Below are 26,733 nucleotides of genomic sequence, written 5' to 3'. Positions count from 1 at the left end.
GCTAAATTTTGGTGTGCCGTCTGAAGTTGTTTGTGAAATATTTGGTTCACTGGTGGAGAGAGGCCATAGGGACAAGTACCAAAGTACCCAACAAAAGTCAATGGTAGAGAGGAGCCCTAAAGGGACGAGCACCCAACAAAAGCCACTAGTTGAGAGGGGCCATAAGGGACGAGCACCCAACAAAAGTCAACAGTGGAGAGGGGCCATAAAGGAACAAGCACCCAACAAAAGCCACCAGTGGAGAGGGGCCATAAAGTGAAGAGCATCCAACAAAAGTCAACCATGGAGAGGGGCCATAAAGGGACGAGCACCCAACAAAAGCTTTAACTTCTGATAAGTGGTGTGGCCAGTGTATGTTTTAAAGTCTAATGTGTATAGGGAGCTTCCAACTCTCCACTGACAGATGATGTCAGGGGCCACAAGGATGGGGCAAACTGAATTTTTTTCTCTTGATCCTTCACTTGATCTGGTAGGGTCTCTCCATTCTCTCCATTGACAACACAACACGCCAAAGCGAATGTGTATGTATACAGGGTAGTCAGGAAGGAGTTGGGAGAGATAACTGTCCTCTGAACGATCATTTGGTCAACAGCTTTAGTGGCAGAATTATGTGCTAATTATTTGCACTTAGCTATCATCATTAATTATTCCTGTACCTAATAGCCATTGTTTAATAGATGAATAAAATGAATTGCTAAAAGTACATTTGTCTTTACAATTATACCATGGATAAAAGCTGGGATAAATAACTACAAACAGAAGGTAATTACAGCATGTATCAAAGTAATTGAGACCAAAAGCATAACCAATAATGAATCATTTGTCTTCAGTGTTTGTCAGGGTGAGTTACATTGTTGACATGTAGATTTGCTCTTTTGCCTTATATACCATTACCTTGATCTTAGTAAATGAACAGGTCTATGTCATCAGTATTTGCTTTCATGTGATGAAAGGAAAAAAACATACAAAATCAAGTGGGAAAGATAAAACAAAGTACTGATGATACCTATTATACACATCGAGGGAAATATTAAAATCTGAATATCATAGACTCACATATTAACAGCATTATACAAAGAGTTTCAAGTCGTCAAAGAGGTAAAATATGTCCATAGACAGAAGATTAGAAGAGTTCTCAATACACTACCAAAACTGCTTTTATGACGAATCAAGCTATTTAAGACCTAAGTGGTTTCCAATACAGGGATTGTATGGACCATGTGGTACTGTTTATACGAGGAAAGTCATTAATATAACAATATATCTATATCACCAGATTGCAAAATCATAGTGGCCCGGTAAGCGGAAACCCTTAAAATTTCAAGATGTCTAACAATTTGGTCAACAATTCGCACATTTAATTACCACTATGTGGTATTACTTAAAGATACTGTGCAGTTACAGCAAACACATTCTACTCCAATAACTGCATCAGTATAACCGTGTTTATTAATGCTTTGTTTTACTTCAAGATACCGTACAGCAAACGCATTTTAACACAATAATTGCACAAGTATATCCCGTGCTAGTGAACACATTGTATTAAAAAAACTGTGAATTCAAGAAACTGTGAAGTTTTTGCAAACACATTTTACTGCAATAACTGCATTAGTATACCCATGTTAATGAATGCGTTGTGTTACTCTAAGATACAATGCAATTGCAACAAACACATTTTACTGCCATACCTGCATTAGTATACCTGCCTTATTGAATGCGTTTTACTGCAATAACTGAATTAGTATACCCATGTTAGTTAACACAGTGTATATGTCACGTCTTGCCCTGTGAATGTGCGGAGATCTGTCAGACTGGCTGCACATGTCTGACTTCTTGGTTTGCTGCTTAGGGTTTGCCCAGGGAGTTCAGGTTTAGGCACGAGAGCATGTGCATATCCACCCTAAGGGTATGCACATGGGCACAGCAGCTTAGGGAAAGCTTTTAGGGATCGCTAGGAGGTGACCCTTTCTCCCTAGCTTTTGGGCCTAGTCGTTTGCTCAGTTTGTTTTCCCGTGTTTGGTTGTTTCCCTGCTTACCTACCTGTCGTGACAGTATAACTTAAAGATACTGTGCAGTTACAGTAAACACATCTTACTGCAATAACTGGATTATTACCATTGTAAATTTTCCATTGATGGCATCGGTTCTACAGTGTGCAGAACCCCAACTTATACCTTAAAAAATGTTCTCGTCATCCACAAAATTTTATTCTTCTGTATGCCAAAAAGCTGAAGTTTTGCCAAGTGTCCATAAAAATTGGAAATGTGGTGCAGTTCTGCACCTTCATCAAAATGTTCTGACCATCTCTAAATTTCTTCTGCAAAAAAAATTGTTTACAATTGTCTCATTTGCTAATTGACTGTGTCCTTTCTCCAGCATATACCCCTTTCCCTGACCAAAAGTACATCTGGGCAAGCAGATTGGAACACGGGCCCGGAACTGGCACAGTTTGCTCTTGCTGTACTGTTTTGTATAGCCTCCAGAGTCATCTCAGAGAAGGTTTCTAGTGCACTAGGTGGCGTAGTCACACTCAACAGACAAAGTTGTCCTCTGCCAGTGTACAAGACATCACATTTTTCAAAATGAATAAGGGGTGAATCTGTGAGAATATTCACACACCTCTAGTGGAGGCAAATGAATAGATCTGTAATTGCTGAAGTTGGTTATTTATCACTGACCCCATGATTCCACTGCTGCTGTTTGCCTGTCTACCACCATGTTCCGTACTGTGTGGCTGCAGCTGCTGCGCCCCAGTGCTAATCTCCATACTGCCACTTCCATTACCCCTACTACCCCTGCTATTACCCCAACACAGCTTCCACTACTACCACTCTACTACCCCAACACAGCTGCAAACACATCTACTTCTCTACTGTTAATCCATTTTTTCTTTCAGCAAAGCAAGGGTTAACAGCAAAATAAACCTTAATAGTTATTACCCTGATTCTGCACTTTACAGAAACACCCCGCATGTGGTTGTAAACTGCTCTATGGGCACATGGCAGGGGTCAAAAGGGAAGCACCATATGGTTTTTGGAGGGCAGATTTTGTTGAAATGGTTTTTGGGCGCCATGTTGTATTTGAAGAGACCCTGAGGTACCCCTACTGTGGAATCCCCAAAAAGTGACCCCCATTTTGGAAATTACACCCCCCAAGAAATTTAGTAAGGGGTCTACTGAGCACTTTGACCCCACAGATGTTTCATAGTATTTAGAAACACTTGGCTGTGAAAATGAAAATTTTATTTCTTCCAGTAAAATGTTGCTTTAGCCCCAAATTTTTCATTTTACAAGGGGTAACAGGAGAAAAAGCACCGCATAATTTGTTACCCCTTTTCTCCTCAATACAGTAACAACCCATATGTGGTCGTAAACTGCTGTAGGGGCACACAGCAGGACTCAGAAGAGAAGGGGAGCCATATGGCTTTTGCAGCGCAGATTTTGATGGATTGGTTTATGAGCCCCATGTTGATACTAAACAGTCTCTGGGGAACTAGAAGTCATTTTCTGACAACCATATGTTTTTCTGTGTGAGGACTTATTTTTTTTTTGGGATGAGTTGCCATCATTGGTTCTGTTTTGGGACACATACAACTTTTGGATCACTATTTATTTAACTTTTTGTGAAGGATAAAGAAATGCAGCAATTCTGCCATTGCTTTTTGGGTTTTGTTATTGCGGCGTACACTGTGCAGGAAAAAATGACACATTATCTTTATTCTGCTGGTTGGTACAATTACAGAGATACCAATTTGATAAAGTTTTTTTACGTTTTGCCACTTTTAAACAAAGCATTTTTATAAAGACAAATCATGAAAGCCATAATTCTTTTTATTTTTTGGGTGATTGTCTTATGTGGGGGTCATTTTTTGTGGGATGATGCAAAATTTTCATTGGTACCATTTTGAAGTACATATGACTTTTTGACCATTCGATATTACGAATTTTGTAAGGTGAGGTGGCACAAAATGACTGTTTTGGCACTGTTTTTATATATTTATTTTTACAGCTTTCACCTGACGGGGTTAAGTTTTAAGCAATGCGCCGCACAGACCTTTCACTTACCAGTAGGAGGAGCGCCCGGCCGGTCACAGACATCGCAGGTAAGTATAATGCTTCTAAAATTGCTAAGTAACAATGGCAGCCAGGACTGCAGTAGCGTCCTGGTTGCCATGGTTACCGATCGGAGTCCCAGCGATTAAACTGGGACTCCGATCGGAACTCTCCGCTGCCACCAATGATGGGGGGTCAGTCATTTTAATTAGGGGGGGGAGGGAGGGGGGGCCGGCCGCACTAGCCACCAATGAGTTAAATACAGGGAGGGAGGGGGGGCAGGCCGCACTGGCCACCAATGAGTTAAATACAGGGGAGGGAGGGAGGGAGGGAGGGGGGGCCGGCTGCACTGGCCACCAATGAGTTAAATACAGGGAGGGAGGGGGGGGCCGGCCGCACTGGCCACCAATGAGTTAAATACAGGGGAGGGAGGGGGGGCCGGCCGCACTGGCCACCAATGAGTTAAATACAGGGGAGGGAGGGGGGCCGCACTGGCCACCAATGAGTTAAATACAGGGAGGGAGGGAGGGGGGGCCGGCCGCACTAGCCACCAATGAGTTAAATACAGGGGAGGGAGGGAGGGGGGGCCGGCCGCACTGGCCACCAATGAGTTAAATACAGGGGAGGGAGGGGGCCGCACTGGCCACCAATGAGTTAAATACAGGGGAGGGAGGGGGGGTCTGACCCTACTGCCTGGCAGCACCTGTCATGTACTAAGTTCTTTTAGTATATTCTAACTTGAAGCGTCCCCATCACCATGGGAACGCCTCTGTGTTAGAATATACTGTCGGATCTGAGTTTCACGATCTAACTCAAATCCGATGGTATATTCTAACATAGAGGCGTTCCCATGGAGATGGGGACACTTCAAGTTAAAATATACCATCGGATTGGAGAAAACTCAGATCTGATGGTATATTAATAGGGACTCCTGACTTTACATAGAAAGTCAATGGGGGACGAATCCGTTTGCAATTGCACCATATTGTGTCAACGTCAAACGGATCCGTCCCCATTGACTTGCATTGTAAGTCTGGACGGATCCGTTTGGCTCCGCACGGCCAGGCAGACACCAAAACGCTGCAAGCTGCGTTCGGGTGTACACCTGCTGAGCGGAACGGATGCCAAACGGTGCTAAACTGATGCATTCTGAGCGGATCCGCATCCACTCAGAATGCATTGGGGCTGTACGGATCCGTTCGGGCCGCTTGTGAGAGCCTTCAAACGGAACTCACAAGCGGAACTCCGAACGCAAGTGTGAAAGTAGCCTTACACACTAAAAGCATTTTTGAAAAGAAAAAAAATCTTGTTTTTGTGTTGGCATTTTCTGAAAACCATATACTTTTAAATTTTTCAGGCGATTGTATTATGTAGGGGCTCATTTTCTATGGGATGAGATGACGGTTTGATTGGTACCATTTTGGGGTACATACGACTTTTTGATTGCTTGGTATTACATTTTCTGTGATTTAAGCTGACCAAGAAATGGATGTTTTGGCACCCTTTTTATTATTTTTATGGCATTCACCTGACAGGGTGGATCATGTAATAATTTTATAGAGCTGGTCAATACGGACATAGCGATACCTAATATGTCTATTTTTTCCCCATTTTATTTACTATTTTTTATGATTTAATTATATATATATTTTTTTTTACTTGGAACCTTTATTTTTTTATGAAAACCCCTTTTTTTTTACTATTTACTTCAACCTTTGGGAGTTTGATTCCCTCTGCAATGCATTACAATGCAGTACCACTGACAGCCTATCTATGAAACCCAGCCAGGGGGCTAGGTCTCACCGACTTCCATAGAAGGCAAGACCCGAAGCCCCTCGCTCCACACAACCCGTACATGCTGTGGTCAGTGCTGACCACGGCATAGAAGGAGGTAATGCACCAGCATCAGCGTATACAGCAGGGGCACAGCTGTCAGGAAAAGCCAGACCCATGCTGGTGATCGATTGGGGGCAGTTTCTTCACCCTCCCAATCAGCGTGCTGTACGTGTACGGCACTGGGTGGCAAGTCACGTCCAGCAGATGGGGTTAAGGCATAGTTTTTGGATGCTTGTTCCCAACAATCCACTTATTTTCTGCTAACATTTTGTTTGTTTAAACACCATCTGGAACAATTTGTGGAACATATCTAATATGAAAAAGCAGAGTGTCACTCTGACCTTATTTGCTATTGCTCTTTTTGTGCAAAAGAGCTTAAAAGTGTGTGTGGGGGGAGGAGCGAACAGAAAAAAAATTGAAAAAAAGAGACACAAGATAGAAAAAAATCTTGAGTCCTAGGAGAACTTAGAGCGTCATATATACAGATTTTTTGGGGAAATTGGGGAACTTTTGATTTGTGTAGAATTGATTCCGATATGTATAGAATTTTTTGAACAATTCAACAAATCGGGCACAAAACGAATTTCAAGAAGTTCGTTCATCTCAGTGGAAAAAATTATCATTGTAAATTTTTACAAAATACCATATTTATTATGTCCCCAGGTGACCTGCGCCAACAGATTCCCTTCATGTGACCAGTCACATGGATCAGGATAATATACAGTATATAGTCTCCTGCCAGAACGGGGGGTTCTTGAATGTAGAATTATGCAATGGATAATTTGCTTGATGAATAAGTTGACAAAATTAACCCTTTCAAAACCCAGGTTTCATAGATGCCCCCGTGACCACGTCTAATTTTGCTAATGTGACATGTGTCACTTTATGTGGTAATAACTTTGCAATGCTTTTACTCAGGGCCGGTGCAAGGATTTTTGTCAACACAAGCGAATCTACATTTTAGCGCCCCCCCCCCCCATCATTTAACATTTCTGCCCCTCGTTCATGTCAATTTCTTGCCCCCACCCCATCATTTCACATTTCTGCCCCTCATGATTCATGTCCATTTCTTGCCTCCCACCATCATTTCACATTTCTGCCCCTCATGATTCATGTCCATTTCTTGCCCCCCACCATCATTTCACATTTCTGCCCCTCATGATTCATGTCCATTTCTTGCCTCCTCCCATCATTTCACATTTCTGCCCCTCATGATTCATGTCCATTTCTTGCCCCCCCATGTGCTAATATCATAGTGCCATCCTCTCCCCCTGCCCCCTAATGTGCCAGTATCAAGTGCCTCTCTCCTCGCCCCTCCATGTGCCAGTATCATGGTGCCAATAGCCCCCCTACCCCCCTCCGCAGTAAAGTAACAGTCCGGTATTTAAAAAATAAAAAAAACACTTTTATACTTACCTCCATGTCAGCGATGCGATGCAGGCCTCTTCCAGCCTGTGTTCCCACCAGCCTCTAGTGTTGAAGATTTGGTGCTCGTGTTCTTATTTAGCCTGTCTTTCAGAAAAGTTTATGCTGGGATTCGAACCCATGACCTTCTTTTTAAGGACCAGTTCAGGTCTGAAGTCACTTTGTGAAGCTTACATGATAGAAACCACCCAAAAATGACCCCATTCTAGAAACTACACCCCTCAAGGTATTCAAAACTGATTTTACAAACGTTGTTAACCCTTTAGGTGTTCCACAAGAATTAATGGAAAATAGAGATACAATTTCAAAATTTCACTTCTTGGGCAGATTTTCCATTTTAATATTTTTTTTCCAGTTACAAAGCAAGGGTTAACAGCCAAACAAAACTCATTATTTATGGCCCTGATTCTGTAGTTTACAGAAACACCCCATATGTGGTCGCAAACTGCTGTACGGGCACACGGCAGGGCGCAGAAGGAAAGGAATGCCATACGGTTTTTGGAAGGCAGATTTTGCTAGACTGGTTTTTTTTGACACCATGTCCCATTTGAAGCCCCCCTGATGCACCCCTAGAGTAGAAACTCCAAAAAAGTTACCCATCTAAGAAATTACACCCCTCAAGGTATTCAAAACTGATTTTACAAACGTCGTTAACCCTTTAGGTGTTCCACAAGAATAAATGGAAAATAGAGATACATTTTCAAAATTTCACTTTCTTGGCAGATTTTCCATTTTAATATTTTTTTCCAGTTACAAATCAAGGGTTAACAGCCAAACAAAACTCATTATTTATGGCCCTGATTATGTAGTTTACAGAAACACCACATATGTGGTCGTAAACTGCTGTACGGGCACACGGCAGGGTGCAGAAGGAAAGGAATGCCATACGGTTTTTGGAAGGCAGATTTTGCTAGACAGTTTTTTTTTTACACCATGTCCCCCTGATGCACCCCTAGAGTAGAAACTCCAAAAAAGTGACCCTATTTTAGAAACTACGGGATAGGGTGGAAGTTTTGTTGGTACTAGTTTAGGGTACATATGATTTTTGGTTTCTCTATATTACACTTTTCGTGAGGCAAGGTAACAAGAAATAGCTTTTTTGGCATCGTTTTTATTTTTTGTTATTTACAACATTCATCTGACAGGTTAGATCATGTGGTATTTTTATAGAGCAGGTTGTCACGGACGCAGCGATACCTAATATATATACAATTTTTTTTATTTATGTAAGTTTTACACAATGATTTCATTTTTGAAACAAAAAAAAAATCATGTTTTAGTGTCTCCATAGTCTGAGAGTAATAGTTTTTTCAGTTTTTGGGCAATTATCTTAGGTAGGGTCTCATTTTTTATGGGATGAGATGACGGGTTGATTGGCACTATTTTGGGGTGCATATGACTTTTTGATCGCTTGCTATCACACTTTTTGTGATGTAAGATGACAAAAAATGGCTTTTTTTACATCGTTTTTATTTTTATTTTTTTACGGTGTTCACCTGAGGGGTTAGGTAATGTGATATTTTTATAGAGCCGGTCGACACGGACGCGGAGATACCTAATATGTATACTTTTTTTATTTATGTAAGTTTTACACAATAATATCATCTTTGAAACAAAAAAAAAATCATGTTTTAGTGTCTCCATAGTCTGAGAGTTATAGTTTTTTCAGTTTTTGGGCGATTATCTTAGGTAGGGTCTCATTTTTTATGGGATCAGATGACGGGTTGATTGGCACTATTTTGGGGTGCATATGACTTTTTGATCGCTTGCTATTACACTTTTTGTGATGTAAGGTGACAAGAAATTGTTTATTTAGCACAGTTTTTATTTTTTATTTTTTACGGTGTTCATCTGAGGGGTTAGGTCATGTGATATTTTTATAGAGCCGGTCGATAAGGACGCGGATATACCTAATATGTATACTTTTTTTATTTATGTAAGTTTTACACAATAATATCATTTTTGAAACAAAAAAAATCATGTTTTAGTGTCTCCATAGTCTGAGAGTTATAGTTTTTTCAGTTTTTGGGCGATTATCTAAGGTAGGGTCTCATTTTTTATGGGATCAGATGACGGGTTGATTGGCACTATTTTGGGGTGCATATGACTTTTTGATCGCTTGCTATCACACTTTTTGTGATGTAAGATGACAAAAAATGGCTTTTTTTACACCGTTTTTATTTTTATTTTTTTACGGTGTTCACCTGAGGGGTTAGGTAATGTGATATTTTTATAGAGCCGGTCGACACAGACGCGGCGATACCTAATATGTATACTTTTTTTTTATTTATGTAATTTTACACAATGATTTCATTTTTGAAACAAGAAGCCATAGTTTTTTTCAGTTTTTGGGCAATTATCTTGGGTAGGGTATGATTTTTGCGGGATGAGATGACGGTTTGATTGGCACTATTTTAGGGTGCATATGACTTTTTGATCGCTTGCTATTACACTTTTTGTGATGTAAGGTGACAAAAAATTGTTTATTTAGCACAGTTTTTATTTTTTATTTTTTACGGTGTTCATCTGAGGGGTTAGGTCATGTGATATTTTTATATAGCTGGTCGATACGGACGCGGAGATACCTAATATGTATACTTTTTTTATTTATGTAAGTTTTACACAATAATATCATTTTTGAAACAAAAGAAAATCATGTTTTAGTGTCTCCATAGTCTGAGAGTTATATTTTTTTCAGATTTTGGGCGATTATCTTAGGTAGGGTCTCATTTTTTGCGGGATGAGATGACCGTTTGATTGGCACTATTTTGGGGTGCATATGACTTTTTGATCGCTTGCTATCACACTTTTTGTGATGTAAGATGACAAAAAATGGCTTTTTTTACACCGTTTTTATTTTTATTTTTTTACGGTGTTCACCTGAGGGGTTAGGTAATGTGATATTTTTATAGAGCCGGTCGACACAGACGCGGCGATACCTAATATGTATACTTTTTTTTTATTTATGTAAGTTTTACACAATGCGTTCATTTTTGAAACAAGAAGCCATAGTTTTTTCAGTTTTTGGGCAATTATCTTGGGTAGGGTATGATTTTTGCGGGATGAGATGACGGTTTGATTGGCACTATTTTAGGGTGCATATGACTTTTTGATCGCTTGCTATTACACTTTTTGTGATGTAAGGTGACAAAAAATTGTTTATTTAGCACAGTTTTTATTTTTTATTTTTTACGGTGTTCATCTGAGGGGTTAGGTCATGTGATATTTTTATAGAGCTGGTCGATACGGACGCGGAGATACCTAATATGTATACTTTTTTTATTTATGTAAGTTTTACACAATAATATCATTTTTGAAACAAAAGAAAATCATGTTTTAGTGTCTCCATAGTCTGAGAGTTATATTTTTTTCAGATTTTGGGCGATTATCTTAGGTAGGGTCTCATTTTTTGCGGGATGAGATGACCGTTTGATTGGCACTATTTTGGGGTGCATATGACTTTTTGATCGCTTGCTATCACACTTTTTGTGATGTAAGATGACAAAAAATTGCTTTTTTTACACCGTTTTTATTTTTATTTTTTTACGGTGTTCATCTGAGGGGTTAGGTAATGTGATATTTTTATACAGCTGGTCGATACGGACGCGGCGATACCTAATATGTATACTTTTTATTTATTTATGTAAGTTTTACACAATGATTTCATTTTTGAAACAAAAAAAATTATGTTTTAGTGTCTCCATATTCTGAGCCATAGTTTTTGAATTTTTTCGGCGATTGTCTCAGGTAGGGGCTCATTTTTTGTGGGATGAGGTGACGGTTAGATTGGTGCTATTTTGGTGGGCGTACGCCTTTTTGATCGCTTGCTGTTGTACTTTTTGTGGTGTAAGGTGACAAAAATATTGTTTATTTAGCATAGTTTTTATTTTTTATTTTTTACGGTGTTCATCTGAGGGGTTAGGTCATGTGATATGTTTATAGAGCTGGTCTATACGGACGCGACGATACCTAATATGTCTATATGTCTTTTACCTATTTTCTTTTTACTATTTTTTTTACTTTATTTTTGAAAAAGGACGCTTTTTTTTTTTTTACTTGAAAATTTTAATTTTTTTGGTAAAACTTTCATTTTATAAACTTTTTTTTTTCATTTTATTTTTTGTACCACTATTGGACAGGGTCTGATCCTTGTTTTAATACAGCACAATACATCTGTATTGTGCTGTATTGAACTGTTAGTGTCTTACACTGTAAGACGCTAACAGTTGCCTAGGAGACCCAGCCTGGGGGCTGGGCCTCTTAGGCTTCCATACATGACAGGCCCCAAGCCTTGGAATGGCTTGGGGCTGCCATGGCAACCATCGAGTCCCTGCCACAGCAGCGCGGGGACCCGATGCATGAGGTGAGGGAGCGCAAACCTCCCATATGCCGCGGTCAGCGCTGCCGGCGGCATATGAGGGGTTAATCCATCGGCATCAGCGTTATCGCTGATGCTGGTGGATGCAGCAGGGATCCGGCTGTTAGTAACCGCCGGATCTCTGCTGCTGATCGGGGGGACCGCACGCGGGGGGAGGAACGGCTGCAGGGCGAGAATGCTCGTCCTTGAGCGCTAAGTGCCGGCGATTGAGGATGAGCATTCTCGTCCTGGGTCGTTAAGGGGTTAATTTACATTTTTATTTATTTATTTTTAACTTTTTTTATTTTCACAGTTTTTTATCAAGTCCCACTTGGGTCTTGAAGATCCAGTGGGGCTGATGGCTGTACTATACTTTGCAATGCTCTTGCATTGCAAAGTATAGTACTATCAGGTTTCCTGATAGATGGCAACACCGGACGCAGGGGGCACAGATGGGGCCCACAGAGCGGGGGGCACAGAGCACACACTACCTGATTTCAGGCTCTCATCTGCAGAAGGCAGATCAGAGCCTGAAACAGGCACTTTTACACTGCCGCGATCCGATTGGTTAGTCTGCACAGACTAAGCAATCGGATCGATCTCCGGCAAGGGACTACTCTGATTGGTCCCTTGCCGGCATTACCGGACTGTACACTGTCTATGACAGCGGCAGAAACTTTAATCCAAGCATTTTGCAGTGCTTGGATTAAAGAGCTGCCATAACGTTTATATACATGCTAGCTGCACGGGGTATGGGCAGATAGGACGTATATAGCCGTCATGAAGGGGCTAATAACAGTAGGTAGGCCAGTAGGAAGTAAAAATGAGCCACTCTGGAGAAACAGTCTACTACCACCCAGTTCACATTACAACCAGGAGATGGAGGCAGATCCATGATAAAATCCATTGCGATATATTGCTACAGAGAATCTGGAAGAGACAAAGGGAAGAGGAGACTTGTAGGTCTCTGCCAAGAAGACTTGTTTCATGTGCGTGTGGCATAGGAGGCAATATAGTCAAAGATGTCCCAGGAAAGCGCAGGCCACCAATACAGTGCTGTGAAAAAGTATTTGCCCCCCTCCACAGATTTATTTTGTTTTTGCACATTTGTCACACCTAAATGTTTCATATTATCTAATAAATTTGAATATTAAAGATACAAAAATGCCGTTTTTTTAAATGCTTTTATTTATTAAGGGAAAAAGTTATCCCAAACAACCTGGCCCTATGTGACAAAAAATTAAAAAACAATTCCAATTAATTGTAATTGACCACAGTTTTTGGAAATTTCACTAGCTACAACCAGGCCTGATTACTTAAATAAAAACTGGTCGGACAACAAGAGAAGGCTAAAAGATCTCAAAAAGGAACACATTATGCCCCAATAAAATAAAAAATCAAGAACAAATGAGAAAGAAAGTCATTGACATTTGTCAGTCTGGAAAAGGTTACAAAGCCATTTTTAAGGCTTTGGGGTTCCAGCGAACCACAGTGAGAGCTATTATCCACAAATGGAGAAAACAAGAAGAGTGGTGAACGTTCCCAGGAGTGGCTGGCCTACCAAAATTACTCCAAGAGCACATTGACGACTCATCCAGGAGGTGACAAAAGAACCCAGAACATCTAAAGCACTGCAAGCCTGACGTGCCTCACCTACACCTTTGTGCAAGCGCACGCTTTTCTTATTGAGCGCATATCTCCTGACCTCTTCCAAGCAGCACCAGTTTGAAAAAGGACATAAAGGCCGAAACGTCACACAAGGCAGCCGCATATTTAATAATAAAAACCAATATTCTGCATCTTGACATCAAATTTCTGGAGTTTTTATTCATTATTGCCTCAGTTAAGGTCAGTGTTCATGATTCAACGATAAGAAAGAGACTGGGCAAAAATGGTATCCATGTGAGAGTTCAAAGGCAAAAAACACTGCTGACCAAAAAGAACAGAAAGTCCAGTCTCACATTGGCCAAAAAACATCTTGATAATCACCAAGGCTTTTGGGAAAATATTCTGTGGATTGATGAGGCAAATATGGAACTTTTTGGAAAGTGTGAGTCCTGTTACATCTGGTATCAAACTAACAGAGCATTTAAAAAAAAATAACATCATACTGACAGTAAACTCTGTGCATCATACAGGTTTAAACTCGAAAAATTTGAATATCGTGCAAAGTTCATTTATTTCAGTAATGCAACTTAAAAGGTGAAACTAACATATGAGATAGACTCATTACATGCAAAGCGAGATATTCCAAGCCTTTATTTGTTATAATTTGGATGATTATGGCTTACCGCTTATGAAAACCCCAAAGTCACAATCTCAGGTACCCTTTACTCAGAGGGTATGGATTAATTAGCTGACTAGAGTGTGACACTTTGAGCCTAGAATATTGAATCTTTTCACAATATTCTTATTTTAAGTTGCATTACTGAAATAAATAAACTTTTGCACAATATTCAAATTTTTCGGGTTTCACCTGTATGTCGTAGGGGATGTAACACTGGGAGAGTCACTTATACGGAAGGATTTGGTTGTCCTTATAGATCGTAGATTAAATAACAGCATACAATATCAATCAGCTGCTTCTAAGGCTACCAGAATATTGTCATGCATTAAACGATGTTAAAGATAATACAACCGGATCCGATGCAGATGGTTGTATTATCAGTAACTAAATCGTTTTTGCTGAACCCTGCCGGATCCAGTAAAAACGCTAGTGTGAAAGTAGCCTTAGAGGAATTCTTAAAAGAAAATGACATTAATGCTTATGAAAATGTGTAGAAATCTGAGTCTCACTTCCTTCTGCGATTCACATCCCCACCTATCCCTTGGGTGAACGTGATGGACTTATGTTTTTCTTCAACCGTATTAACTATGTAAAATTGTTGTTGCGTCTGCACTGACTCCTCCTCAGATTGCTTGACTCATTCTAAGAATATGGGTTCCTCCCATGAGACAGATGAAACATAGAAACATAGAATGTGTCGGCAGATAAGATCCATTTGGCCCATCTAGTCTGCCCAATATACTGAATACTATGAATAGCCCCTGGCCCTATCTGATATGAAGGATGGCCTTATGCCCATCCCATGCATGCTTAAACTCCTTCACTGTATTTGCAGCTACCACTTCTGCAGGAAGGCTATTCCATGCATCCACTACTCTCTCAGTAAAGTAATACTTCCTGATATTACTTTTAAACCTTTACCTTTGCCGCGACCGGCCTCTGATAGGCTGCTGGCCTAGGGCTGGCAGCCTCAGGACGGCGATACAAATGTCTGTAATGCGGCAGGGCAGGGAGAGGTGTGTCCCCTCCCTGTTCCTCTGATAGGCTGCCAGCCCTAGGCCAGCAGCCTATCAGAGGCCGGTCGCGGCGCGATGACGTAATCGCGCCGCCAGAGCCAGCGAGGGACACATCCCGGAAGAGGCCTGCATCGCATCCTGGAGGAGGTAAGTATAAGTTTATTATTATTGTAAAAATCACAATCCTGGCACATAAGGGGGGCTGTTAGGCTGGCACAGACATAAGGGGGGCTGCTGGGCTGGCACAGACATAAGGGGGGCTGCTGGCACATAAGGGGGGATACTGGCTACTGGCACATAAGGGGGGCTGCTGGCACATAAGGGGGGCTGCTGGGCTGGAACAGACATAATGGGGGCTGCTGGCACATATGGGGGGCTACTGGCTACTGGCACATAAGGGGGGCTACTGGCACATAAGGGGGGCTTCTGGCACAGACAGGAGGCTGCTGGCACAGACATAAGGGGGGCTGCTGGCACATAAGGGGGGCTACTGGCTACTGGCACATAAGGGGGGCTACTGGCAAATAAGGGGGGCTTCTGGCACAGACAGGAGGCTGCTGGCACAGACATAAGGGGGGCTACTGGCACATAAGGGGGGCTACTGGCTACTGGCACATAAGGGGGGCTACTGGCAAATAAGGGATAAGGGGGGCTACTGGCACATAAGGGGGACTACTGGCACATAAGGGGGGCCACTGGCACATGATAGGAGGCTACTGGCACATAAGGGGGGCTACTGGCACATGATAGGGGGCTACTGGCCCTTGATAGGGGGGCTACTGGCCCTTGATAGGGGGGCTACTGGCACATGATAGGGGGCTACTGGCACATGATAGGGGGGCTACTGGCACATGATAGGGGGGCTACTGGCACATGATAAGGGGGCTACTGGCACATGATAAGGGGGCTACTGGCACATGATAGGGGGGCTACTGGCACATGATAGGGGGGCTACTGGCACATGATAGGGGGCACTCAGGCTACTGGCACATGATGGTGGGGGGCTCTTATTACATGATTTGGGGGCACATCTTACTGGTACATGATTGGGGGGCATCTATTGGGGCACTTATTACTGGCACATTATTGGGTGGCACTATAGGGGCATCTACATAGCCTGAAAAGAAGGGGTATTTTATATGGGGGCTCTGTATAGGGGCATTTTATACTGGGACACATTATGGTGGGTACTATGGGGAAGGGGGGAGAGGAGCACTATGGGGTCATCTACGGGGGCACTGAGAAGGGGTATTTTATATTGGCACATTATGGGAACATTAGCTCAACTGGAGGCATTACAAGGGGGTATGTTTTGCACATTATAAGGAGAATTATTACTACTGAGGTGGCATTATGGTGGGCTTTATTACTCCCCCATGGTATGACCCCCTAGTAGCAGCACCAGCCTCTCTCTGCTCTTCTATCCCTCTGCCCCTTAATCCTTATTATGAAATCTTTCTCATTAGGATAAAACTCATCAGCTCCGCCGAGCCCCCGGCCAAAGTGTGGAAGTGGCGTCCGAGATCCCCAAGGGCCAAGCCAAGTAACTGTAAGTTTTCATGTGAAATATATTTATGTTATACACACATAGCCTACACTGTGCCACACAATATACAGTATACCTCTACACTATGTAGGGGTTAGGCTCCATTTCACACGTCCGCAAAATGGGTCCGCATCCGTTCCGCAATTTTGCGGAACGGGTGCGGACCCATTCATTCTCTATGGGGACGAAATGGATGCGGACAGCACACAGTGTGCTGTCTGCATCCGCAATTGCGGAGGTCGGCCCCGATCTTCGGGTCCGCAGCTCCGCAAAAGATAGAGCATGTCCTATTCTTGTCCGCAGCTGCGGACAAGAATAGGCATTTCTATAGGGGTGTCGGGCGGGTGTGTTGTGGACCCGCAATTTGCATTAAAAAAAAATATATATATATATATATATATATGGTGAGACGGTTGCAAGTACTCTTCTGATATGATTTTATCGAGCAGTTTTTTTTGGGGGGGAGTTTTTTTGACACTCGCCCTGAGAGAAATTTTACCTAGAAACTGCACTGTGTAGAGCGGCATGAGCACCTCCCTCTTTCTTCTGGTGATGCCTCTCCCTATACACCCAAGCATTCTGCTAGCATTTCCTGCTGCTCTATGACATTGTCTGCCTACCTTTAAGTCTTCTGAAATAATGACCCCTAAATCCCTTTCCTCAGATACTGAGGTTAGGACTGTATCACTGATTGTATATTCTGCTCTTGGGTTTTTACGCCCCAGGTGCATTATCTTGCACTTATCAACATTAAATTTTAGTTGCCAGATTTTTGACCATTCCTCTAGTTTTCCTAAATCCTTTTCCATTTGGTGTATCCCTCCAGGAACATCAACCCTGTTACAAATCTTTGTGTCATCAGAAAAAAGACACACCTTACCATCGAGGCCTTCTGCAATTTCGCTGATAAAGATATTAAACAATATGGGTCCCAGAACAGATCCCTGAGGTACCCCACTGGTAACAAGACCTTGGTCAGAATATACTCCATTGACTACAACCCTCTGTTGTCTGTCCCTCAGCCACTGCCTAATCTATTCAACAATATGGGAGTCCAAGCATAAAGACTGCAATTTATTGATAAGCCTTCTATGTGGGACAGTATCAAAAGCCTTACTAAAGTCTAGATAAGCGATGTCTACTGCACCTCCATCTATTATTTTAGTCACCCAATCAAAAAAATCTATAAGATTAGTTTGACATGATCTCCCTGAAGTAATTCCATGCTGTTTTTAATCTTTCAATCCATGGTATTTTAGATGTTCCACATGAGGAGTGAAGTAAGGGCTTTTGGAATTAAAATGGCTCTCCAAGATTTTCTAACCTCATGATAGGTCATCATTATGAGATTGAGTGTCCAACACATGATATCCCAGACGATCATCTGTTTCAGCACTATTCACTTGAATGAGACTGAGCTGCACCTAGGCCACTTGACTTATATGTGCAGATGTCACTGGCCTAGGAAGAGACCTAAAGCACCATGACCTCTTCTATCAATTTATCGATAATAATGACCTATCCTGAGGACCTTTTGAGGCACTCTCTGAAGCACAGATCTATGCACAGAGTCATATTAATTAACTGTTCTAGAGTGGCTCTCTGCTTGCAAGCTCATCCTTGATTCAGCCTGCCACATCCTCCCAGAAAGCTGCTACCATGGTTTTGTTCTTCCAGGAAGGCTCCAAGGACAGTGCAGAACTGGAAGGCATACTGGCCCACAGTCAAGTTGCCCTGGAAGAGTCAAAGCATGGGTGACACTACTGAAGCTGTCCAACCAGGCTCTTCAAAGACACTATGGAAGGCAGTTTGGAAGTTCCTGGCAACTCCGCTGAGTAGTCAGCTTCTAGAATAGATACTGTAATCCCAACTTGAGGACACTAGTGAGATTCATGGCCAGAACTAACTGTAACACAGCATATATGGAACCACTGTGCTTTCTGATCAGATTTGGCTTGGGGCTACCTTCAGTATTGTCAAGGTAGACCCCTGATTTTCACCATTTCATTCCTACACAAAAATATGGACTTTGCTTCAGGGGCCAGCAAGCTGCTACATCTACGAGTAGTCTCCATTCAAAGGCTGCTGATCCAGGAAGGTCAAGAGAAACCAGTGCTTGACACAAACTAACAGGCAGAAGCGTAATCAATGGGCAAGCCAAGGTCAGGACAAGCAGAGTTCATGCAGTATGGCAGTAAGGCAATAGATCAGGGCAGTACGCACAACGGTGATCAGACAGGGGTCAGAACAATTAGCACATGGTCAATCTGGCAAACAGGCAAGAAGTCAGAACTACAGAATGGCACACATTACAAAACTAGAAAAGCTAGGTATGTATTGCTCAGGACCCTACCTTAAGAAAGGCACCCCATATACCACAGGGAATGCTTCCATGGGATAGGGACAGGTTAGCCCTTGTGTGCTCGTCTTTTAAAAGCAAGAGAGAACATGCAAATGCCGCGCCTTAAGGGAGCAAGTAGCAGGAGGCAGGCGAGGATGGTCTGTAACAGACGCAGAGTAGGGCAGCAGGGAGGGTAAGTACTTCAGTTGCCATGTCCTCCTGAAGAGAGAAGATGGTGGGCACGGGACATAGACAGGATCATTTTTTTAATTATTTCAAATGAAAGGAGATACTGTATTTTAAGAACTTTGTTCATAACTGTAAAATTAAACATATAAAATGTATCTTATATTAATGCTACCTAATGCTACTACCAATAACTAAAATAAATATTTTCATAAATCATTTTTATAACACCTTAAAAATATGCCCCTCTCCTTGCTCTTTTAAATAGATAACAGAACTCCAAAATGGTGATTTGGCATTACACCACCACAGGATGCTAAGCATCCTTCATAAATCCTCGTTCTTGCTTTCGCTATTGTACAAAAGCTAGTGCCACCAAAAGAACTGGGTAGTATAAGCATATTCAGCATTCTACAGACCATATGCTTATAAATGTTATTCTGCAGGGAACCAATTAAAATGTAGAAAAATTGGGACTCCAGCATATGGAAAACGACAGCACAACTTGTCTTGTCACCAGAGTGCTATCTCAGTACATCGGTTAGGGAACCATTAGATTTGTATACAAACAGTATTTACAAGGTTGTGTGAATTATTGAGAGGATACACTCTTTTTACTTGCAATAACTGTGTTCTTGTGCCAACTCCCCAAGGAGGTTACATACAGGAACTTCACTAAAAGATGAGCTTCAAGCTGTAAATAGGGATGTTCCAAACTTAACAGAAGGACAGAGAATATCCCTCCATCACAGATTAGTCCTAATTATTTAGTAGTTTTCCTTGAAGTTTTGTAGGTGCCAAAAATGTGTCTAATACATATGAACGTTTTATTCTGTCAGTCACAATATTTTAGTCTTATCATGTCCTTTACAAATACTGTCACGGAAAGGACTATAAGAATCGGACCTGTGTGATCCAACATAAACCAACACCCTCCATTCACACATAGCTGAAAAATACTGATTTTAGGGCATAGGGCACAGCATGCCTATTAATTGCAGATTTTCTGTAAGAGAAATGTAACACTAGTCTGAATGTACTCCTATTGACCCATACACCTTTATATTGATCATAAAAACATGGCCGATTTTTATCTGCTGGAATATAAACAATGAAGGTTCCTATTTGAAGAGACACTACCATCAAAAATGTTTTTTATCATATGTATATTAACAGCCTGTATGTGAATATTCTAATTTTATTTTAATGGGTGGATGGTTTTCTGAATATAATTTTTTGAAGTTACTCCATATATACTACTTCCTGTTCTGGTTCTTTAAACTTCTCTTTTGTTTAAACTTGACAGGCCAGCCTCGCTTGACTTTCTGACACCATCATAGGACAGAGAGAGCCACCCACCGCCACCCACTGTAGTGACTCAATTAGACCATCACACATTACACTGACAAGTGCAATGCTCTTCTGTGGATATCTTTATCTAGACCTATATGGAGAACAATGTCACACTGTAAACCAAATTCTACAATCTACTATTATACTAGCAGATAACATTTTCGCCTTACAGCAGCAGTAAACTGAAACTTGGTTATTTATCTATATAGGAGTTTTATAGAGATGGGACGGGGGATTCGTCAAATCCACGAATCCCTCGAATCTTGCTGGATTCGTGGGATTCGTGGACTCGAATCCCGACGTAATTTGCCTGAAACGAAGCCGACGAATCCGGTGGGAGGGACTGGGAGGCGGAGCTGGGGGCCGGTGCGTTCGCTGTGCTCCGGCCCCTCCGCTCCAGTAGTTATAAAAGTGTAATTGTGATTAATAATCATGCTGCCCCCTCTGTCTGTAGTATTACATGATCCAATAAATCTTACTTACAGGGCTAGTACTGCTATCGTAACAGGCCGGCCGGGCAGACGAGCGGCAGCGTCACTGACTGACGTCACCTGCCTGAGCCGCCTGCTTTATGAATGAAGCAGGCGGCTCAGGCAGGTGACGTCAGTCAGTGACGCTGCCGCTCGTCTGCCCGGCCGGCCTGTTACGATAGCAGTACTAGCCCTGTAAGTAAGATTTATTGGATCATGTAATACTACAGACAGAGGGGGCAGCATGATTATTAATCACAATTACACTTTTATAACTACTGGAGCGGCAATGGGGGGGGTGGGGGGGTCTGTGGATGACACTGTTATAGGGTGGGGGGGGTCTGTGGATGGCACTGTTATAGGGTGGGGGGGTCTGTGGATGGCACTGTTATAGGGTGGGGGGGATCTGTGGATGGCACTGTTATAGGGTGGGGGGGTCTGTGGATGGCACTGTTATAGGGTGGGGGGGGTCTGTGGATGGCACTGTTATAGGGTGGGGGGGTCTGTGGATGGCACTGTTATGGGGTGGGGGGGTCTGTGGATGGCACTGCTATGGGGTGGGGGGGTCTGTGGATGGCACTGTTATAGGGTGGGGGGGGTCTGTGGATGGCACTGTTATAGGGTGGGGGGGTCTGTGGATGGCACTGTTATGGGGTGGGGGTCTGTGGATGGCACTGTTATGGGGTGGGGGGGTCTGTGGATGGCACTGTTATAGGGTGGGGGGGTCTGTGGATGGCACTGTTATAGGGTGGGGGGGTGTCTGTGGATCTCACTGTTATGGGGTGGGGGGGTCTGTGGATGGCACTGTTATAGGGTGGGGGGGTGTCTGTGGATGGCACTGTTATGGAGTGGGGGGGTCTGTGGATGGCACTGTTATAGGGTGGGGGGTCTGTGGATGGCACTGTTATGGGGTGGGGGGATCTGTGAATGCCAGGGGGAGAGGTGAGAGGCACTATGATACTACTGGCACATTGGGGGGAGGCACTATGATAAGGGCACATTATGGGGGGAGATGGCACTATGATACGGGCACATTATGGGGGGAGATGGCACTATGATACGGGCACATTATGGGGGGAGATGGCACTATGATACGGGCACATTATGGGGGGAGATGGCACTATGATACGGGCACATTATGGGGGGAGATGGCACTATGATACGGGCACATTATGGGGGGGAGATGGCACTATGATACGGGCACATTATGGGGGGAGATGGCACTATGATACGGGCACATTATGGGGGGAGATGGCACTATGATACGGGCACATTATTTGGGGGAGATGGCACTATGATACGGGCACATTATGGGGGGGAGATGGCACTATGATACGGGCACATTATTGGGGGAGATGGCACTATGATACGGGCACATTATGGGGGGGAGGTGGCACTATGATACGGGCACATTATGGGGGGAGGTGGCACTATGATACGGGCACATTGGGGGGGAGATGGCACTATGATACGGGCACATTATGGGGGGAGGTGGCACTATGATACGGGCACATTATGGGCGGAGGTGGCACTATAATACTGGCACATTGGGGGGGAGATGGCACTATGATACTGGCACATGGGGGGGGAGGAGAAAGGCACTCCGCACTTGATACTGGCACATGATTAAGGGGGCATCTATGGGGACACTTACTGGCACATTATTGGGTGGCACTGTGGGGCCACTTCTTATTGGCACATTATTGGGGGCACTATGGGGGCATATACTGAGGCCACAAAGAAGGGGTATTTTATATGGGGGGCTCTGTGTGGTACTAGTATTATCAGGGGTATTATCTGTTTCTGCAGTATAGTATTGGGGAGCACAGCGGAACAGTATTGGGGGTGGTAGGATGATTTGTCCAGAAGATGGGAGGATGATGGAAAAGTAGTAAACTAAGATTTTTTTTTTTTGTCAAGCTGCAGAGACGAAAAATGGCTGAAAAATGGTGTCTGGTCTGAAAGGAGAAGATGAGGAAAGAGAACATCTACAAGAGACGTCAGTGGATGTAAGAGGTATGAGGCTGTATTACCCTGTATGTTCTGTAGTGATAGGAGCAGGGGTCATCGCGGTCATATAGGGTGCGACCGTGACTGGGAGGTGGAGGTTCAGACAAACTGACGCGGTCTGACTTTGTTTCTTACACCGTGCGTTCACACAATTATGTACAGGATTCGTAGGATTCGAAATTCGAAAGATTCAATATATTCGAGAACCTTTTCGGATTCGGATTCGGATTCGGAAAAAATTGGATTCGTCCCACCTCTAGAGTTTTATCTCTCTGAACTGACTGCTGCAGAAGGATAATCTTTTGTATACAATTTTCAATGGTACAGCACTGCCGAAATGAAAAAGAAAAAGAATACATAATGAAACAAGTATCCAGCACTCACTTCGTGACCTTTCAGTATTCCAACAACATGTTAAAATCCATTTAGAGGTGCATACGCAATGCAGGCAAAAATTCTTAACACCTTAATGACCTGCCTATTTTTAACCTGTAAAGACCTGGCGATTTCATTTTTTCACTCATACTTTGTAAAAGCCACAGCTTTTTATTTTTCTATTTTTATTTTATTTTTGGGGGGATGGGGGTTCATTTTTTACATGCAGTATAAACCACATGTTAATTCTGCAGTTCAGAATAATTAAAGCAATGCCACTTAAAAAAAATAATTCGCTTTTTTGCTCCCATAAGCTAAGAACCATAACTTTTTTCAATGAAAGAGCTGTGCAAGGGTTAAATTTCTGGATGTCAAGGTGACCAAAATCCCGCAAATCTGGCATTGTTTTTCTATTTACAGCGTTCACTATGTGGGTTAAATAATTTCATAGTTTAGATGTTTATGGACGTGGCAATACCAATTATGTCTACCTTTCTTTGTTTTAATTTTTTTTTAACGGGGCAAAGGTTTTTTGTGCTTTTTAGGCTTATTGCACACGACAGTATATTTTCACGGTCCGCAAAACGGGGTCCCGTTTTTCCGTGATCCGTGACCGTTTTTTCGTCCGTGGGTCTTCCTTGATTTTTGGAGGATCCTCGGACATGAAAAAAAAGTCGTTTTGGTGTCCGCCTGGCCGTGCGGAGCCAAACTGATCCGTCCTGAACTACAATGCAAGTCAATGGGGACGGATCCGTTTGACGTTGACACAATATGGTGCCATTTCAAACGGATCCGTCCCCATTGACTTTCAATGTAAAGTCTGGAGTCCCTTTTATACCATCGGATCGGAGTTTTCTCCAATCCGATGGTATATTTTAACTTGAAGCGTCCCCATCACCATGGGAACGCCTCTATGTTAGAATATACTGTCGGATATGAGTTAGATCGTGAAACCTCATTTCCGACAGTATATTCTAACACAGAGGCGTTCCCATGGTGATGGGGACTCTTCTAGTTAGAATATACTACAAACTGTGTACATGACTGCCCCCTGCTGCCTAGCAGCATCCGATCTCTTACAGGGGGCCGTGATCAGCACAATTAACCCCTCAGGTGCCGCACCTGAAGGGGTTAATTGTACTATCATATCCCCCTGTAAGAGATCAGGGCTGCCAGGCAGCAGGGGGCAGACCCCCCCCCCCCCTCCTCCCCAGTTTGAATATCATTGGTGGCCAGTGCGCCCCCCCCTTCCTCCCTCTATTGTAATAAATCGTTGGTGGCACAGTGTGCGCCCCCCATCGCCCCCCCCCCCTCCCTCTATAGCATTAACAACATTGGTGGCACAGTGTGCGCCCCCCATCGGCCCCCCCCCCCCTCTATAGCATTAACAACATTGGTGGCACAGTGTGCGCCCCCCATCGGCCCCCCCTCCCTCTATAGCATTAACAACATTGGTGGCCAGTGTGCGGCCTCCCATCTCCCCCCCCCCCCCCGATCATTGGTGGCAGCGGGTTACTAGCAATAGTACAGTATAGATTCATACTTACCTGGGAGCTGCGATGTTCGTGTCCGGCCGGGAGCTCCTCCTACTAGTAAGTGACAGTTCATTTAGCAATGCGCCGCACAGACCCTGTCACTTACCAGTAGGTGGAGCTCCCGGCCGGACACGAACATCGCAGCAGCAGCCAGCAGCAGGTAAGTATGAATCTTCTACTATTGTACTATTGCTAAGTAACCATGGCAACAAGGACTGTAGTAGCGTCCTGGTTGCCATGGTTACCGATCGGAGCCCCAGCAATTAAACTGGGACTCCGATCGGAACTCCGCTGCCACCAATGATGGGGGAAGGGGGGGGGGGGGGGATGGGAGGCCGCACACTGGCCACCAATGTTGTTAATGCTATAGAGGGAGGGGGGGCCGATGGGGGGCGCACACTGTGCCACCAATGTTGTTAATACTATAGAGGGAGGGGGGGGGGCGATGGGGGGCGCACACTGTGCCACCAATGTTGTTAATGCTATAGAGGGAGGGGGGGGGGCCGATGGGGGGCGCACACTGTGCCACCAACGATTTATTACAATAGAGGGAGGAAGGGGGGGGGGGGGGCGCACACTGTGCCACCAACGAATAATTACAATAGAGGGAGGGGGGGGGGGCCGCACTGGCCACCAATGATATTCAAACTGGGGAGGGGGGGAGGGTCTGCCCCCTGCTGCCTGGCAGCCCTGATCTCTTACAGGGGGATATGATAGTACAATTAACCCATTCAGGTGCCGCACCTGAAGGGGTTAATTGTGCTGATCACGGCCCCCTGTAAGAGATCGGGTGCTGCCAGGCAGCAGGGGGCAGTCTTGTACACAGTTTGTAGTGTATTCTAACTAGAAGCGTCCCCATCACCATGGGAACGCTTCTGTGTTAGAATATACTGTCGGTTCTGAGTTTTCACAAAGTGAAAACTCAGCTATGAAAAAGCTTTTATGCAGACGGATCTTCGGATCCGTCTGTATAAAAAGTAACCTACGGCCACGGATCACGGACACGGATGCAATCTTGTGTGCATCCGTGTTCTTTCACGGACCCATTGACTTGAATGGGTCCGTGAACCGTTGGCCGTGAAAAAAATAGGACAGGTCATATTTTTTTCACGGCCAGGAAACACGGATCACGAATGCGGCAGCAAAACGGTGCATTTTCCGTTTTTTCCACGGACCCATTGAAAGTCATGGGGTCCGCGAAAAAAAACGGAAAACGGCACAACGGCCACGGGTGCACACAACGGTCGTGTGAAAGAGGCCTTACTTTTGCTTATTTTAATATTTAAAAAAAAAAAATCCTTTTTTTTACTCCCAATAGTCAAAATAGTAAGGGCTCATGCACACGAACGTATTTTCCTTCCGTGACCGTTCCGTTTTTTTGCGTATGCCGAACCATTCATTTCAATGGGTCCGCAAAAAAAAAAGAAGTTATTCCATTTGCCTATGCCGTATTTCCATTCCGCAAAAAAATAGAACACGTCCTATTATTGTCCGTATTACGGACAAAGATAATACTGTTCTATTAGGGGCCAGCTGTTCCGTTCTTCAAAATACAGAATGCACACGGACATCATTCGTATTTTTTGCGGATCCATTTTTTGCAGACCGTAAAATACATATGGTCGTGTGCATGAGCCCTTACTGTTTTTTAGGCTAGGTTCACATCACGCTTTATGCCTCTGTTTGACTAAAATGTTAGAAAAAAAAGGATACAAAACCGCAGCACACCATGTTCTTGTATCCTGCACAGTCCACTAAAAAAATATATATTTGCTGGTAGAGCCCTCATTTACATATTATAAAAGTTTGTTTTATAAAGAATCGGCCGCATGAAAGTAAGTAAGAGCATTATATTCTCCTATATCGCACTATGAGGAATCTAACTATCCAAAAAAAAAAAAAATGAGTTTTGCGGGGTGACAGAAACCCTTTAATAGCTGTGTG

Source organism: Bufo bufo, chromosome 2 (assembly GCF_905171765.1).
Source record: "Bufo bufo chromosome 2, aBufBuf1.1, whole genome shotgun sequence".
In the NCBI taxonomy this organism is placed as follows: domain Eukaryota; kingdom Metazoa; phylum Chordata; class Amphibia; order Anura; family Bufonidae; genus Bufo; species Bufo bufo.
Note: the sequence above shows the minus strand (reverse complement) of the source record.